The sequence below is a fragment of the Podarcis liolepis genome (genome assembly GCF_965112155.1).
Source record: "Podarcis liolepis genome assembly, chromosome: 8".
Lineage (NCBI taxonomy): Eukaryota > Metazoa > Chordata > Lepidosauria > Squamata > Lacertidae > Podarcis > Podarcis liolepis.
Genome location: NC_139560.1, coordinates 10,207,730 through 10,225,557, shown reverse-complemented (window position 1 = coordinate 10,225,557; position 17,828 = coordinate 10,207,730). Strand labels below are relative to the sequence as shown.

General features: G+C 45.7%; 1 long non-coding RNA gene across 2 annotated transcripts in view; it reads right to left on the bottom strand.

Moving 5' to 3' along the window:
* LOC310713249 overlaps positions 1-13,808 on the bottom strand; it is a 53,810-nt gene extending 40,002 nt beyond the window's left edge. Inside the window, exons 1-3 of one of the 2 annotated variants that reach the window (XR_014529146.1) lie at positions 13,517-13,808; positions 8,597-8,717; positions 2,701-2,920 (exon numbers count right to left, since the gene is read on the bottom strand). This is a non-coding gene — a long non-coding RNA (uncharacterized lncRNA). Of the gene's footprint in view, positions 1-2,700; positions 2,921-8,596; positions 8,718-13,516 lie in introns of those variants that run through there. The other variant, XR_014529145.1, reaches the window with a different exon arrangement.
* Between the last annotated feature and the right edge of the window lie 4,020 nt (positions 13,809-17,828).

Here is a 17,828-nt window from a genome sequence, read left to right as displayed (position 1 = left end):
GAATTCCTTGCACCACATGCAGGGATTTCGTGATCCAGCCTACGGCAGTTTCTCAACAGGAACTTCCATCAATGTGGAAAGGGTTGTCAGAAGCTATGGAGCTTGAAAACCACTCCTTTTTGGAGGAAGAAATGGCTCAGCGGTGTGTTACTTAATTCCTGCAGCTTCAAGAAGACCAGGTGAAAGGAGCTCATATTGGAAGTTGTTGCAATCTGACAGTGATTTTTATTCCCAAACTGTCAATTTGTCTGGTGAGAATCCTGGAAGCCTCAGCATGTCATAGTAAATTATGATTTAGGGGAAGTTCCAGGTCTGACATATGTTGTAGCTGTGCCCTCTGGAGAAAGGCTGCTGTCTTACTTAATCATACCTGAGGTGGGTCAGGCAAACCAATCGGGTTTTCCCCTCCCTTTTTTTTTGGCCTGCTGAACACAAATCATTCCCCAACAACGAGGCAAGCTCCTGTCTGGATTGTTTCACAGAGGTGTCTGAAGTTTATTTACTATTGTGATTTACCAGCTGCCTGTGGAGAAGCTTTTGAGCAAGACTCATGATAACACATTTCCCTTTCATGCTCAAGAACTAGGAAGGCACAACACCTCCCCTTAAACACCCCTTTGACACAGACATTTCAATGTCTTGAAAATATCATACCCTCCAACATTTCTCTGATGGAAATAGGGATGTCCTGGTGGCGCTGTGGATTAAACCACAGAGCCTAGGACTTGCCGATCAGAAGGTCGGCAGTTTGAATCCCCGTGATGGGGTGAGCGCCCGTTGCTCGGTCCCTGCTCCTGCCAACCTAGCAGTTCGAAAGCACATCAAAGTGCAAGTAGATAAATAGGTACTGCTCCGGTGGGAAGGTAAACGGCATTTCCGTGTGCTGCTCTGGTTTGCCAGAAGTGGCTTAGTCATGCTGGCCACATGACCCGTAAGCTGTACGCTGGCTCCCTTGGCCAATAAAGCGAGATGAGCACTGCAACCCCAGAGTCGGCCACGACTGGACCTAATGGTCAGGGGTCCCTTTACCTTTACGGAAAAGCGGGACATTCCGGGATCAAATCAGAAACCAGGATGGCTTCTGTAAATCCAGGACTATCGCTAGAAAATACGTGAGCACACTTGGGGAGACTGAAATATATTTTTGTATGCCTTGAGCGTTTACCTGCAATGGTGAATATGCAGAAAGTAGTTCCCCTCCAGACATGATTCTTACTGTACATTCATGATGATTTTGCTCATTTTGCTATTGGGGCAGTCACACATAATCACGCTTTCAAAACATCCTCCGCTTAGTCACATGCATCCTCGACCATGGCATAGCAATAGACCAGGCTGATGAGTGGCAATGAGAAGAAATTTCAAATTTCCCACAGTGCCCCAGAGCGCAGTACTTCAAGCACCCTAGAGCACTGAAGGGAATTGAACATGGCAGCTGCTTGGCGCCATGTCTAGGGATGGCTGAATGGTATCAGTTAAAAGAGCATTGCTCCCATACTGTCCAATATTCCTCAGATGAAAATAGGGACATTTCTCACTCCCCACTAATTGACCCTTCCCCATTTTTGTCCCCCTTCCCCTGTAGAGAAGAAAAAAGAAAGATAAGAGCTACTAACACCATACAGACGGGACAAAGCACACACACAGTCCACCGTCCTGAAAAAATCCCTTAATCCCAATTTTATTCTATTCTTTGGTAGATTTAAGAAACACACACATATCAATAAATAAATTTTAGAAGGGGGCAAGATTAGATGTAGATGTGCAAAGCATGTTTGTTTGTTTGTTTGTTTGTTTTTTAAAAAATCAAGACTCCTTCTGGTCTGCTCCACTCTTCCTTTCTTCCTGCCCAGGGCAGCCCTACCCTCTGCCAGTCCATCAGAGTTGATGTGTCATGCGAGTCATGCAGAAACTCCTCCTCCTCCTCCTCGCCCACTCTTCAGCAGCCACTACAAGTTGTTGGAGAGGCCATGGAGAGGCAATGGGATTCCCAGGCTTCAGGGAATCGGCTTTCTCCCCCATGGCAGTAAACAAAAGATCAAACAAAAGGAACGTCTTACCAGTTAGAATCTTTAATGATCACAGTAAGAGACAAAAGCACACACCTCCCTAGAAATGATACGGTGCTCCCTGTTAATGCTCACTCCTCCGTCCATTCCTATTAATCTACATCACTCCTACATCCCATAACCTGAGTTTGTACCCTCTGTGCTTTCTGTTCTAACACTTTGTGAGCTCTCCATGTCCTTGGAGAGGGGGGGGCTGAATGCTGTCCAGAGACTGTGAATCTGTTAACCCTCTCTCTCCCAGTGTTTCTTCTCCTAGCTGTTCCCCATCCAGTATTTCCCAGCTTCTGCCTTCTGAACTATGCCCCTCTGCAAACCACTGTTCCAAATCTATACTGTTCTCCTGTTCCTGGGAAGATTCAGGATCCCCACCATTCCTCCTCAGTCCAGCCCTCCTCAGCACAGTCCCTGACAGGGATGCTCCCTCACAACACCCCTGAGCTCAGTGGTGGCAGCACTGATGTAGCAAATAGGAACATCAAATCAGGATCAAATCAGAAGCTTTCATAATTCCTGGATGTCCCTTGAAAATCGAGGGTATGTGATTAAATTGGCCTAATTGCAGATCTTGGGTAATCATTCTGATTTCTAATTGTAAATCATTGGGTAAATCTTGGGTAAATTATTCTGATTTCTAATTGTGAGTTTAGAAGTCTACTGTAACTTTGCAGCAAATATGAAGTTGTCGGTGGGGTTGCTTCAGAAAGCAAAAACAATGAATACCCACCCATGGCTGAGATTATACAGCAAGGCAGAGTACGGCATTTGCAGAATGGAGTCAAATTCTGCAGTGCTGCAAAACTCTCCTAGAATGACTCCTATGTAGTTAAAAGCATCTGTGGAAACAGTGAAGGCTGAGAAAGGGGTGGAGGAAAATCAAATGAGCACATCCTTCACAGGAAATTGAAAAGCCACAAGCAAATTGCAGATTGGAGCTGTACCAAAGATGCGGACATATGCTTGCATTAGCCCTGAATGTATTAGCCTTGAATTTTACCCTCCCAAATGCAATTCGGAAGGAATATTAAAATCACCCAACGCCCAAAGTTCTCCCTTTGCATGCCAAAGTCTGCCTTTCTGCTCAGTGTGGTGGTGGCGGCAGCACCAGCGAATGTGTGGATCCATGGATCACAATTCAGCTGGCAAAGTGGACTCTGGTCAAGGGATGAGGAATTTGTGGCCTTCCAGAAGTGGTGGGCTTTAGGTGGCACCCTGTTTTGGTACCCCTGCAGCATAGTGCCCATCATCCTTGACTGTTGGCCATGCTGACTGGGGCTTCTGGAAGTTGTTCTCCCACATTAACTGTGATGGCGTAGGACTCGGGCTCAGACTTGGAACCAGAGGAGTCTCCATCCACACCGGATCCTTTGCCTCAGGTGGCATCTGAACCAAGTCTGGGGCCTGATTCTGAAGAGCCCCAGTCTGCACAGGTTCCCCTGCAACAAGCACCAGCTGGGCCGAGTCAGGGGCCTGAGCCTGCCCTGGCTCCAGATGTGGGGATTACCTGGTTGCCTTCAGCTGGGCCTTCACTTACAGCTGCTCCACTACCGGCTTGGTCAGAGGAGGCTGAGGTGGCCTCTGGGTCTAGTAACCCACCGACATCTCCTCAGCTGCAGAGACTGAGGTCTGAGAGAAGGAGAGACCAGAGTACTCGCAGGAGGAGTGCTCGCCTTTGGGCGAGACAGGGAGGTGAGTCACCGGGGGATCAGGACCGACTGTTACCCCAACAAAGAGAAAAGGCTGTCGGACCCTGCCCCAGGTTGCGGGAGCAACATTGCTGTTTACAAGAACCTGCCTGAGACCCTGTGCCTGACCTAGCCTGGTTTCCTGCCTTGTGTCCTGCCTTGGCCCTGTCGGACTGACAGTCCCTTGGATTTGGGACTGGACCTGGAACGCAATGCTTGGGTTAACACCCGGGCCCAGCACATTAACAGGGGCACTGCAGTTTTTTGCCCATTCATGCTTTAAGCCATGGAAGCACCTGTCATCATCGAATATGTCCATCTTCAAGGTGGTGCAGGACTCTTTGTCCTGCTTTTCCATGAAATGTAAATGATCTTATTTTTTAAGCAGCTTTATCTACAAGTCAGTTCTCCTTGGTCAACTGGAATCCCTCAAACAGGCTTATTGAATTGTGCGAATGTTTCCCTGTAGACCCTCAAACATGCTTTGCTGTCCTTCGGATGCTCCAGCAGTTGCAATTACAGTGGCACCTCAGGTTAAGAACTTAATTTGTGCTGGAGGTCCATTCCTAACCTGAAACTGTTCTTAACCTGAGACACCACTTTAGCTAATGGGGCCTCCTGCTGCCGCTGCGCCACCACTGCACAATTTCTCTTCTCATCCTGAAGCAAAGTTCTTAACACAAGGTACTATTTCTGGGTTAGCAGAGTCTGTAACCTGAAGTGTCTGTAACCCGAGGTACCACTGTAGATTCTACATAGCCTCTTTGATTCCTTGCTAGCTCCATCTGCATATTGGCTACCATTCGCCACAATTTCAAAGGGATAATTTTGATCACCCAAGTTCATAGCAGGCTTAACCACTTTTCTAACACCCCCCATTTTTATTTTTTTTTAGTTAAATCAACCCTCATAGCTTTCTAAAAACACAATAGCTATTGCGAGGGGAGGGGGACTTCACAAAAGTTAAGAGAGCTGGGCCCCTCTGTCCATTATAATTCAAAAGTTTACACCAGATCAAAGTATTCATGAAAGAACTGCTGTCCTCTTAAAGAGTGTGTAGTTGCTGTGATTCTCAATATTTACAATTCCTTAACACACAATTCGGCTTTATGCCACAGCTCAGCCCTTGAATAGAGGAAGAAACTTCCCTTTAAAAAAGTGACAATGTCTCTGTTAAGGAAAATGAGAGTTTTCAATCGTATACAGCCAAAGAGGTGCAGGAAAGCACAATTCCACATTTATTTTGGGGAACATTGTGAAACGTTTGTGAACTTGTTGAATTTGATCTTTGCTGTGAGGATACAATGGGGAGGGAGAGAATCATGTAGGCCACCTTGAGCTCCTTGGAGGAAAAATAGGATTATTATTATTATTAAAAAAACTTATAAGACAGTTGTTACCTTAAAGGTCTCCAAGCAGCTTATGTTTAAAAGAAAAAGTCATATAAAATGTTGAGATTTTCATACAACATACCAAAAAACCAGGGTACCCATAAAGACTGTAGGATGTTTTGGCAGTAAATAGAAATGTAACCATGCAACAAAAAAAAGGAGAGTCCATTCTTTCAAGCTCTAAAGTTGGAATCTGCTCAGGCCACAGAAACAGCAAGGCTCAGCTCTGAAGCCATTATCTCAGGGGCACCCAGCTCTATGCAGTATAATGATAAGACGGCATGATGAAAAAACACGGAAGCCTGTAATAAACATATCATGTGCTGCAGAATAAAGAGAAACCCAGGGCTTCATTATGACTGAAGGTAAGTTTGTACCAGCAGAGATGCAGAAGCAAACGCCGGGTTTCTATGCCCCTTATCGCTAATCTCACAAAGCCTCTGAATTTGTGCCGTTAGAATAAAATAGTACCATACTGAAATAGTTATTTAATCAGATGTATGGTTCCTCCTGTTTCACAGGAAAACAGAACAAGGCAATGTGCAGGTTTGAGTCATTAATCTCATGAGCCCAAAGAGGTTTTATGAGACCTGGTGTTGGTGAGCCATCTCCAAAAGGGGTCTGTTCTGATTATTGTGGTTCTTCCGCTTTATCCGAAATTAAAGGAAATGTGGTTTGTTTAGGTTGAAAGAGTGGCAGAGGGCTGGTACGCAGCTTTTTAGGTGGTGCTGCAGGCCTCTATAAATCCGACAGTCTCTCCATTCCTGCTCATTAGAAACTACTTTGAAACAGCTCTTGCCATTTTCTGTTTCGCTCCGGAAAATGATTTTCCAAAAGGGTGACAAATTTCTTTGCTCTTTTTCTGTTGACCTGCTGAAAAATGGGCAGATCCTTTTTATTATTATTTAAAAAGCGGCGCCTCTCAGTAAGATTCAGGTTGTGAAATAATGCCCCACCTCTTCCAGCTGTGAAGGTGACAGGTCCCAATTAAAATTATTTTTGAAATGGCTCAATGGTATAAAAGTTTGTGTTCACAGCGCTGACTCTTTTGGGGGAGATATATCCTAGGGAACCTTATGCAGTTTGCATAAAATTCTTGGTGGAGGCATTGGTCAGCTGTTCCACTTCTGGGTTTTAAAGCTTTTAAAACTTCTTCCTTAACTAAAAAACGAACACTGCTTCCTTGTAATTAGAGATGGGCAGACTTTCCAAAGTTCCCCTTGAATGAAATTATGCAAGCCAGTGATGACTGGTGACATTTGGAACTCATAAAGCAGAAAGTAGGGAGGTCAACAGTAGGGGGAGCCAGAGACAATGACAGGCGGAGCCAACTCATTCTAACTTTGCCCCCATCCTCCTCCCTGCTGAATTTTACAAGAGCAACATTGAGACTAAGGAGGATGAAGCTGAGCAGCAGTCTGGTTAAGGGCATGGTGTGGGAAGTAATCCATTGGTGCAGTCAAATGCAACATTCCTTGTTTCCCTAGAGTGGGCACAGACAGGGGGACATCCAGTCAGTGTAACTTCCTGTTCCACTGGTCTGGAGCATCCTCCCCCTGAATGTGACCTGGGCAATGGGTATAGCTCTGGCTGACTCCACAAAAGAACTGAGTCACGCAGCCATTTTCTCAGTTGCAGTTCGTCTTGATTTCTGTCTTAATTCTTGCTGTCTTGTCACTGCTCTCCTGCAGCCATTTTGTATTCGCAATGTAATTTTGCTGTCTGCTGGCTCTCGGCCGGCAGCACATGAGTCCAGTCTCCATATGAGTGTTAGTTTCTGTTCTTATCACTGAGCAGCTGCGTGGAGTCACAGGACTCTGTTTACATTCCAGAGACAGTCCAAACTCTTGGAAGTCTCACGGGAGGGGAGACGGGATGTGACGTTAGTGGTTTCCTGTTTCCTTTGTTCCTTTGTTCAGTTGCTCTCTGCTTTCATAGAGAGCGGATGTCTTTTCTGTTCTGCGTAGTTTAGAAATAAAATTCTTTACAATGTAGCCAAACCTCTCGTCTCTTCCCTGTGCTGGGAACCCTGCTGGATAGAATGTGCTTGAGGCCTTATCAAAGGCTCAGGTTATTAAACACGTCGGAGGTGATTTCAAAGGCTCGGCTCGGAGGAAGATGAGGCCCTATCGGCTTGGCCAAGTGGAGTTCCGACAATGAGATCAACTCACACTTTTGTTTATGTAACTATTAAGTAAAGCCTGCCTTTCAGGGATCAAATCGTGAACTGAAATGTGAGTAAACTTTTTGTTACTTTACTCACAAAGACTCTTTTAAGGAGGATTAAAGGGGACACCAGGAAATAATCTTAACGAAGAGAGTCAAAGTAATCTGCAAACTAGCTTCCAGCTATATTGAGGGGAATTTGCTTTGCTACATCACTCACTAGTGTGAGTGAAAGGAAGGATAATACTTATTCAATATATCCTTTCCTACAATCCTTAACATTCCCACAGGTGGGGCAGTGAGCCATTTGACCTTATGGACCTGGCTCCATTGATGCAAGCTCGTCTGGAAAAGATCAGGAAACCTCTAGTAATCTTTCTGAACCATCTGAGGGCTTGACAAAATGACCCCCAGCTCTGGGAAAACCAGACCCTCTTTTGAGCCATCCATATTTCTAGCTGGAGTTGATGGGTGTTGGAATCAGGTTTGATGCTTAGTGGTTGAGGATGATGGGAACTGGAGTCCATCACCATTTAGAAGCCCCCAGGTTCCCCCAACCTTACACAATGCCAGAGCTGCAGTACATCTGGCATCATCTTCTTCACAAAATCTCTCTTGCTACTCCTAAGTTTTATTTGTTCAGGTGTCACCTGACACCACTGGATCCTTTAAACAGAATTAGAAATAAGCAGTTTTCTACCCACAAAGAATGTTGCATCTCACTTTTTTTTTTACAGCCTCCATAAAAAGGGATGGATGAAGATAACACAAACAGTGCAGTTAAATTTAATGACAAGAAAAGCCAGTACTATCCTGAACGCATCTTGAGCAGAATAACTGAATATAGTATTCTCAGGTGAGCTTCCTTCCTGCTATAACCAGCTAGTGGAAGAAGCAATTCATTAGCATCTGTGAGGCATCGTGCAGTTGAGATTATACATGGTAAAAAATAATAATAATAACATGGCTCTCAATTGTTCATTATTTCAGCTGCTTCTTTTTTTTAATAAAAAGAAAAGAAATAGGAGAGGAGAACGATATTGACAAAGTTCCCTGCTGAATTGTAAAAAGAAGTGCTACTTCAGCTTGAAACTTTGGAAGACTCCCTGCATATAAAATGGTGCCACACACACACAAAACATTCTCACAAATTGTGGGAAAACTTTGATCTATCACCTAATCCGTTTTGTGTAAATTGTGTGCTTGCAACGTTCTAAGCAGAAAGGATGAATTCCTGCTGACAGAATGGATTATTTACTGTGTCAGATGCAAGCCCCGTTAAACTAACCTGCTTGGATGTGTCAACCCCCCACATCCCAAGGACGCAGTCAGGTTCCTGGACTCAGAAGAGCTTGCTGTCTGTCCAAGAAGGCGCATAGTACATCTCTCCCCCAGGCCAGAAATGAGTTCTAGTGATCAGAGGGGAAAGTTTTCCATCAGAGACTAGGTGGCCACCAATCAGGGATGCTCCAGTAGTGGATTTCCTGAATCAGCATGGGATTGGATTAGATGATCAACAAAGGAACATAGGAAGCTGTCACGTACTAAGTCCAAACCATTGGTCTATTTTGTCTGCCCTGACTGGCAGCAGCTATCCAAGGGTTAAGACGGTGGACCTTCTTAATCCCACCTGGAGATGCCAGAGATTCAACCTGGGATCTTCTGCTGCAGCCCATCCCATGATCTTTGAGGTCCCTTACAACAGCATATTTGACCAAATTTGACCAAACTGCGGGAGGCAGTGGAAGACAGAAGTGCCTGGTGTGCTCTGGTCCATGGGGTCACGAAGGGGGTCACGAAGAGTCGGACACGACTAAACGACTAAACAACAACAACAACACAACCGCATAATCCAAGGCAGCAATCCCAGAAAGTGCACAGTACTTCAAGCCAAGGACGGGGAAACTCATGTCCCTTCCAGATGTTGTTGGACTCCAACTCCCATGATGCCTGATCCCTGACTGTGCTTGTTGGGACTGATGGGAGTCCAACAACATTGGGATGGGCCATAGGTGGGATGGGCCATAGATGGGCCATCCTTAGATTCCCAGTGTCAGGAGTGCGTGCAGGAGCCAGGCCCTGTGACCAGTAGGGCTTTGCAGGGCTGGGGCCTTCCTAAGTTTGTTCTGGAGAGGCAAGGCACGGCCGCACAGGTGAGGCCGCTTTGTAACTCACTGCACCTGGTGGCAAGAGCCGGGAAGGGATATAAGGTCAGCATTTCCCTCTGGCTCTTTGCCACAGCAACTGGTTTCCTGCCTTGCTGCGTTTGACTTCTTGCTTCCTGATCCCCAGACCTCAGCTCCTTGACTCCTTGCTTCTCGACCCCCTTGACCCTTGGACCCCTGACTTCGTGACTCCCTGCTTCCTGACCCTCGGACCCCTGGCTTCTGGACTCTCTTTTTTAAAAATTTTTTTATTGGTTTTACAAATTTTTTTAAACAATACAAACATATAAAAAGACATACAAACACGTATAATTTCATAACCTTTTTTTCATAAACCTCGTTTCTCAGACTCCCCCATACCTCCCCTTTCTGCATCCCAATGTCCAAAATTTTTCAGCAACTTCTAAATAATTCTATCAAACATGTGTCTTCCTAATCTTTCCTTCAATCTAATCTTATATCGCTGTAACCCTTTCTTTCTCAAAACCTCGGCATTTTAGCATTCATCAACTTTATAATAGTTCTTAAGATAGATTTTAAATTTCTTCCATTCTTCTTCCGCCATCTCCTTCCCCTGGTCGCGGATTCTGCCAGTCATCTCAGCCAGTGTCATGTAGTCCATCACTTTCATCTGCCATTCTTCCAGAGTGGGTAGATCTTGTGTCTTCCAATACTTTGCAATGAGTATTCTTGCTGCTGTAGTGGCGTACATAAAAAAGTTTCTATCTCTCTTTAACACCAATTGGCCGACAATGCCCAAGAGAAAGGCCTCTGGTTTCTTAGGGAAAGTACATTTAAGTACCTTTTTCATTTCATTATATATCATTTCCCAGAAGGCCTTAATCTTTGGGCACGTCCACCAGAGGTGGTAAAAAGTACCTTCAGATTCTTTACATTTCCAACACTTATTATCAGGCAAATGGTAAATCTTTGCTAGCTTGACTGGGGTCATGTACCACCTATAGATCATTTTCATAATATTTTCCTTTAAGGCATTACATGCCGTGAATTTTATCCCGGTGTTCCACAACCATTCCCAGTCAGCAAACACAATGTTATGACCAATGTCCTGTGCCCACTTAATCATAGCTGATTTAACTGTTTCATCTTGTGTATTCCATTTCAGCAGCAAATTATACATTCTTGATAAGTTCTTAGTATTGGGTTCTAACAGTTCAGTTTCTAATTTTGATTTCTCCACCTGGAAGCCAATTTTCCTATCTTGTTTGTACACCTCCATTATTTGATAATAATGGAGCCAATCTCGTACTTTGGGTTTCAATTTCTCATGACTCTGTAGCTTCAGTTTATCTCCATCTTGTTCCAAAATTTCCCAATACTTTGGCCATCCGGCCTCCATATTGAGCTTTTTCAATGCCTTAGCCTCCAAGGGTGACAACCATCTAGGGGTTTTGTTTTCCAACAGATCTTTGTATCTTATCCAAACATTATATAAAGCTTTTCTAACAATATGATTTTTAAAGGCCCTTTGCACCTTGATTTTGTCATACCACAAATATGCATGCCAACCAAATTCATTATTAAAGCCTTCCAAATCCAGGATGTCTGTGTTCTCGAGGAGCATCCACTCTTTCAGCCAGCAAAACGCTGCTGCTTCATAGTACAATTTTAAGTCCGGCGGGGCAAATCCCCCTCTTTCTTTTACATCTGTTAATATTTTGAATTTTATTCTGGGCTTTTTGCCCTGCCAGACAAATTTCGAAATGTCTTTCTGCCACCTCTTGAAACAATCCATCTTGTCAAGGATCTGCAAGGTTTGAAACAAAAATAACATTCTAGGCAATACATTCATCTTGATAACTGCAATTCGGCCTAGCATTGACAATTTCAAATTTGACCATATTTCTAGATCTTTTTTTATTTCTGACCAACATTTTTCATAATTATCTTTATACAAGTTCAGATTTTTAGATGTCAAATAAACCCCTAGGTATTTCACCTTCTTAACCACTGTCAAACCTGTTTCATTCTGGAATTTCTCCCTCTCCATAACTGTTAAGTTTTTCTCCAAAACTTTAGTCTTTTGTTTGTTCAATTTGAATCCGGCCACCTGACCAAATTCTTGAATTATTTCCAACACCCTTTTTGTACTAGTATCTGGCTCTTGTAAAGTGAGTACCAGATCATCTGCAAAAGCTCTTAACTTGTAGTGTTTTGCCCCGACCTGTACACCTTTAACCTGCTGGTCATCTCTAATCATATTTAGCAAAACCTCCAGGACTGATATAAAAAGCAATGGGGAAATTGGGCACCCTTGTCGTGTCCCTTTTTCTATCTTAAATTCTTCAGTTACCACATTATTTACAATCAATTTCGCTTTTTGTTCGGAATATATCGCACCCATACCATTCTCAAATCCTTGGCCTACCCCCATCCCATGAAGATTCTTCTTCATAAAACTCCAAGAAATGTTGTCAAAGGCTTTCTCCGCGTCCACAAATATCAACACTGCTTTAGTGTTTATATTCACCTCCAGTAGTTCCAAAATGTCTATTATATTCCTCACATTGTCCGATAAGTGCCTTTTTGGGAGAAAGCCAGCCTGGCTTCTGGACTCTCATTCCCACTCCCACCATCTTGCCCCCAGTCCCGACATCCTCAGCCGGAACTTTGATCACCCGTAGACCGGACTGTGACACCCAGGCCTGGAATCAGACAGTTCTTATGGCAGTTGGTGGGTTCTAAAAGAAAGCTGGAGCTCTCGCAAACTTAAACCATTTACTGAGCCCCCAATAAATGCTCAAAGAGGTCCAAATAAAATATATTATGCATATTTTTCATCCCATCTCTGCATTCTCCTCCTTCCTGTTCTTTCTTCTGGTCCTCATTTCTCTAGTTTGATAGTTTGGATTATTCCAAACTAGTCTTAACTGGAACATCACATATCCACCATGGTCTCCTCACTGCCCTTTGTTCTAGCCTTGTGGCCTGGACCAAGGGTATGACATTGTCAGGGGCAGAACTGAGGAGGAATGGTGGGAACCGCTCCCCCCCCCTCTTCCTGCACCTTCCTGAGAAGAGGAGGACAGTATAGATTTAGAACAGTGGTTTGCAGAAGGTCATAGTTCAGAGGCTGCAGAGGGGAGGAGCTGGAAAATATTGGGAGAGTAGGAGGAAGAAGAAGCACCAGGGGAGAGACAGCCAACAGACTCGGTGTCTCTTGAAAGCATTCCTGACCCCACCTCTCCCAGAACAAGGTGTGTCTTGAGAGCAGTAGAACAGAAAACTCAGAGGCAGAAAGCACAGATCAGCTGGCAGAGGGGTAAGGTAGAATAGGAGGGACTGAGTGGGTGGGACTTTATCTGGAAGCAATGCCATTATCTAAGAGAGATTGCATTCCTTCGTCTCTCTCTCTCTCTCTCTTGAAGAAACTACAATGGTACCTCTGGTTACGAACTTAATTCATTCTGGAGGTCCATTCTTAACCTGAAACCGTTCTTAACCCGAGGTACCACTTTAGCTAATGGTATGGGAATGTTTATATAATTTAGCAGAGTTTAAACAATCCCGTTTGAGTTTATGCAGCGACAAGTGGGTTGCTAACTCGTTTGAGTCCTATCAATAAAATTATAACTTCCTGGTTGATAATCCCTTTCTGTCCCTCTTAAAGAAAACACAAATGAATCTGAATCATATTAACATAAACTACTTTACTATCATGGGATGTGGGTGGTGCTGTGGTCTAAACCACAGAGCCTAGGACTTGCCGATCAGAATGTCAGTGGTTCAAATCCCTGTGACGGGGTGAGCTCCCATTGCTCAGTCCCTGCTCCTGCCAACCTAGCAGTTTGAAAGCATGTCAAGTGCAAGTAGATAAATAGGTACTGCTCCGGCAGGAGGTAAACGGCGTTTCCATGTGCTGCTCTGGTTTCGCCAGAAGCGGTTTATTCATGCTGGCCACATCACCTGGAAGCTGTCTGCAGACAAACGCTGGCTCCCTCAGCCTGCGAAGCGAGATGAGCGCCGCAACCCCAGAGTCCTTCACGACTGGACTTAATGGTCAGGGGTCCCTTTACTTTTACCTTTACTTTACTATCAGATTCATTCAGGTTTACAGAGTTGTTCCTGGAGGCAGGCTTAGGTTACATGACAGATAAAACTATATACTAGATAGTAGTGAGTCATGAGAAGACTGCATCTGAGCAGTTACCAGTTAACACTCCTTGCAGCAACCGACCAACCAACTGAGAAAACTGCCTGCCACATAGAGGCAGTTAGTCCTCTTGGAAGGTTGGACTTGATTGGCAGTTTTATATCCCACAAATGGGGCCTTCTGCTGCCGCCGCACCACTGGAACGCGGTTTCTGTTCTCATCCTTAGGTAAAGTTCTTAACCGGAGGTACTACTTCCGGGTTAGCGGAGTCTGTAACCCGGTGTGTTTGTAACCCAAGGCACCATTGTACATAGTAAGATCTCTTCTTTTCTTTCTGCTTCTTGGCATCCCACCAGGGGAGGGCTAGGATTCCCTGAAGCCTTGTGTGATGGCCTGGGACTCAGGGTTGGACTCGGAGTCAGAGGAGTCTCAGTCTGCACTGGATCCTTTGCCTCAGGCGGCAGCTGAACCTACTGTGGGGCCTGATTCTGAAGAGCCCCAGTCTGCACAGGTACCCTGGCAACAAGCACCAGCTGGGCTGAGGCAGGGGCCTGAGCCTACCCTGGCTCCAGATGTGGGGATTGCCTTGTTGCCTTCTGCTGGGCTATCACTTACAGCTGCTCCACTACCAGTTGGGTCAGGAGTGGCTGAGGCAGCCTCTGGGTCTAGTAACCCACCAACGTCTCTTGAGCTGCAGAGACTGAGATATGAGAGAAGGAAAGACCTGAGTACTTGCAGGAGGAGTGCTTGCCTTTGGGCGAGACAGGGAGGTGAGTCACTGGGACATCAGGACCGGCCGTTACCCGACAGAGATAAAAGGCTGCTGGACCCTGCCCCAGGTTGTGGGAGCAGCGTTGCTGTTTGCCAGAACCTACCTGTGATCCTGTGCCTGACCTTGCCTGGTTTCCTGCCTGAGTCCTGCCTTGGCCCTGTTGGACTGACTCCTCGTAGAACCTTTGGATTTGGGACTGGACCTGGACCGTGTTACTCGGGTTACCCCCGGGCCCAGCACACCTTGGCAGGCATGCAGTCAGGGCCAGCCCACCCAAGAGGCAAGGCGAGGCAATGACCTTGGGTGGCAGGATTCACAAAGCAGCATCCCCGGTGCTGCTGCTGCTACAATGGCAGCCATGGCTCCAGCACACTTCTCAGGAATCCCTCCTCCTAATGGTTGGTAGGAAGCCCTGCTTATCTCCTTCCAGCCCTAGGGAGGAAATGGAGGAGTCTGGGCTCTCCTGGGCTCTACCTGGCCAGATTGAGAGTGGGCCCCTCCTCACCTGCCTTCGAGTCCCACTTCAGCCATCAAGTAAGGTTGATTTGATTCGACCAGAATGCAGCCTGGTCTACAACTGCAGCAGATGTCGAGTTTTATCACCTCACTGCCCTCGTGTCACAGGCAAAGTACCAACAACAGTATCGCTAGTTTAGATATATATGTTCGGAATGGGATTTTGCCAAGGCAAGCATATAAAAATGGAAAATCCATTCTGAAGGGCTGCCCGTTGCTTTTCCCTAAACGGCCAAAATGGCAGAAACAAGCAAAATGTTCAGGAGAGTTATCATTGGAAATGCAATGCAATGAGGCACTTTGTGCTGCAGAATGCAGACTTCGGACCTTGATTGATAGGAGTTTCCTGGCTATTAAGCGCTGATTTGCAGGATGGGATATTTCTCAGGAAAGGCGAATTTATTGCCAAAGATGATTATATAGGCACGCAGAAATTAAGGCTGTACCAAATCATTTGCTAGCAACTCAGGGGCAAGGACGACAGGGCTGCAGGCCCATCTAAAAAGCTGCAAAAGTAGCTGACAAAACCTCTCTGCATTCAAGATGGGTGCCTCAATGACTACTTGATGGCCCACATATATACGTATATATGTACGTCAGGGATGCACATTTCTGTTTTGTCCTTCATCTCTGCCCACAGAGAGTGATCAGGCTAGGAAGGGGGATCTTCTTAGCTTAGCCTTCTCCCTGATGTGCTAGTTGTCTACATGCAGGAAGTCCTTACACAAAAAGCACCCAGAATTACAATTTCATACTGTAAAGATCCTAGCTCTTCCTTCTTACAGTGTGTAAACTCCAATCAACCTATGTGAGATAAAAAAGCCACACTTTACATGTTTGAATTTTCTTTTGTGCATGGGCCCTGCCTGCAGAAAGCTAGCTGTTCAAGGAGAAGGAGTTTATTCATCCCAGCTGTCACCATGACATGCTAGCTGTTCAAAGAGACAGGGCATTTTTACACTGGGGAAGCTTTCAAACATGTAGTCTCCTGCCTGCATTCAGAAGCCCAAGAAGCTTATTCCATATGTTTTTATTAAGGGTCATGAACTTAAAAAAAAAAAATACACACCAGTTGACTCACAGAATTTTGAAATTCTGAAGAATTGTAAGAACTGTTTGACAGTGGAACGGTCTCCCTGTCCTTCCTTGGAAGCTTTTAAGCAGAAATTGGATGGCTGTCTGTCATGGATACTTTAGTTGAGATGCCTGCATTGCAGGGGGTTGGACTAGATGACCATTGGGTCCCTTCCAACTCTACAATTCTGTGATTCTATATATATAACAAATGGATGTTTGTTATATAGGTAAAGGTAAAGGGACCCCTGACCATTAGGTCCAGTCATGACCGACTCTGGGGTTGCGGCGCTCATCTCGCTTTATTGGCCGAGGGAGCCGGTGTACAGCTTCCAGGTCATGTGACCAGCATGACTAAGCCGCTTCTGGTGAACCAGAGCTGCGCACGGAAACGCCGTTTACCTTCCCACCAGAGTGGTACCTATTTATCTACTTGCACTTTGACGTGCTTTCGAACTGCTAGGTTGGCAGGAGCAGGGACCGAACAACGGGAGCTCACCCCGTCGCAGGGATTCGAACCGCCGACCTTCTGATCGGCAAGCCCTAGGCTCTGTGGGTTTAACCCACAGTGCCACCCACATCCCATGTTTGTTATATACAGACCTTGTATTTAAATATGCAGACCTGAACTCTTAAGGTTGGAAAACTTAGAAACGAAGCGTAACTGAACTGGACAGCGACACCCATCCCTATGTGTAAGTCAGGCTTACTGTGTCCCTACTAGATCAACTTCCTAGCAATGCATGTCTCCGTTGTAACAAATTGTCCTATTGTCCAAAGTTTGCAGGCAGAGCAGCTGCTCATTAATGGAACTAGCCTTCAAGGGTTCCCACGGAGAAAGCAGAGGCTTTGATGGCTGCACTACAAGGATGCTTCCCATCTCGAAATGCCTCTTCGAAAAAAATAGACAGGTAGGGTTCCCTGCCCCCCCCCCCCGCTGCTCTGCTGAAGGAACCTCTCAGGGAAATTGGCAGGTAGTTCTTTTTGAAGGGGACAGGAGGGAAGGCTACACCTCCCAATGTATATTTATCTTGCTGTGACGTGACATCTCATTATCGTCTCCACCACTATGCTCTGCACTTGAGTGGACACCCTTCTTGGTGATGAATGCTGATTGTCTCGAAGAAGGTTGCAGTTTCAAGCTGGCCTTGCTTGGTTCAGCGAAACACCCTTTGCATTTTCCATCTGGAAAGCAACACACGGGACCCTCTGCGGAGCAGCGTGAATAAACTCCCGGTGAAACGTAACGTGAGAGCCAAAGACTCAGGGACAGAATGAGAGCACTCTTGAGCCCGTGGCCAAATGCACCGCGCTTCCAGGTGGTCTGAGCATTCGTCCTAACTCGTTTCCAAGGAGGCGAAAAAATGTTGGCTATTTGGTGAGCATTCATGCTGCCTCATTTGCGGGGAAGATGGAGGGCGTTGCATCAAAGCAAATGTTCTCCTTCCAGTGTGTTTCCCCCATCACTTTCCTTCTCTCTCTCTCTCTCTCTCTCTCTCTCTCTCTCTCACACACACACACACACACACACACACACACACACAATCTTTGAAGGAAGAGGGTTTCTTGTGCAAGAGTTCCCATGCAGCTGCTGTTGTGCAACCTCAACTTGCCAGAATGTGAATGAATATGAAAACAGTGACACTTTGAAACTGCACACCACTCCATCCTCAATCCCTGCAAGCAGGAAACATTGTCTTAGTTCAAGGATGCGTTCCAGCTAGCTTGTCAGGTGTGCGTGCAGCAGCCAGGCCCTGTGACCAATAGGACTCTGCAGGACTGGGGCCTTCCTAAGTTAGTTCTGAAGAGGCAAGGTGTGGCCGCACAGGTGAGGCCGATTGGTAACTCACAGCACCTGGTGGCAAGAGCTGGGAAGGGA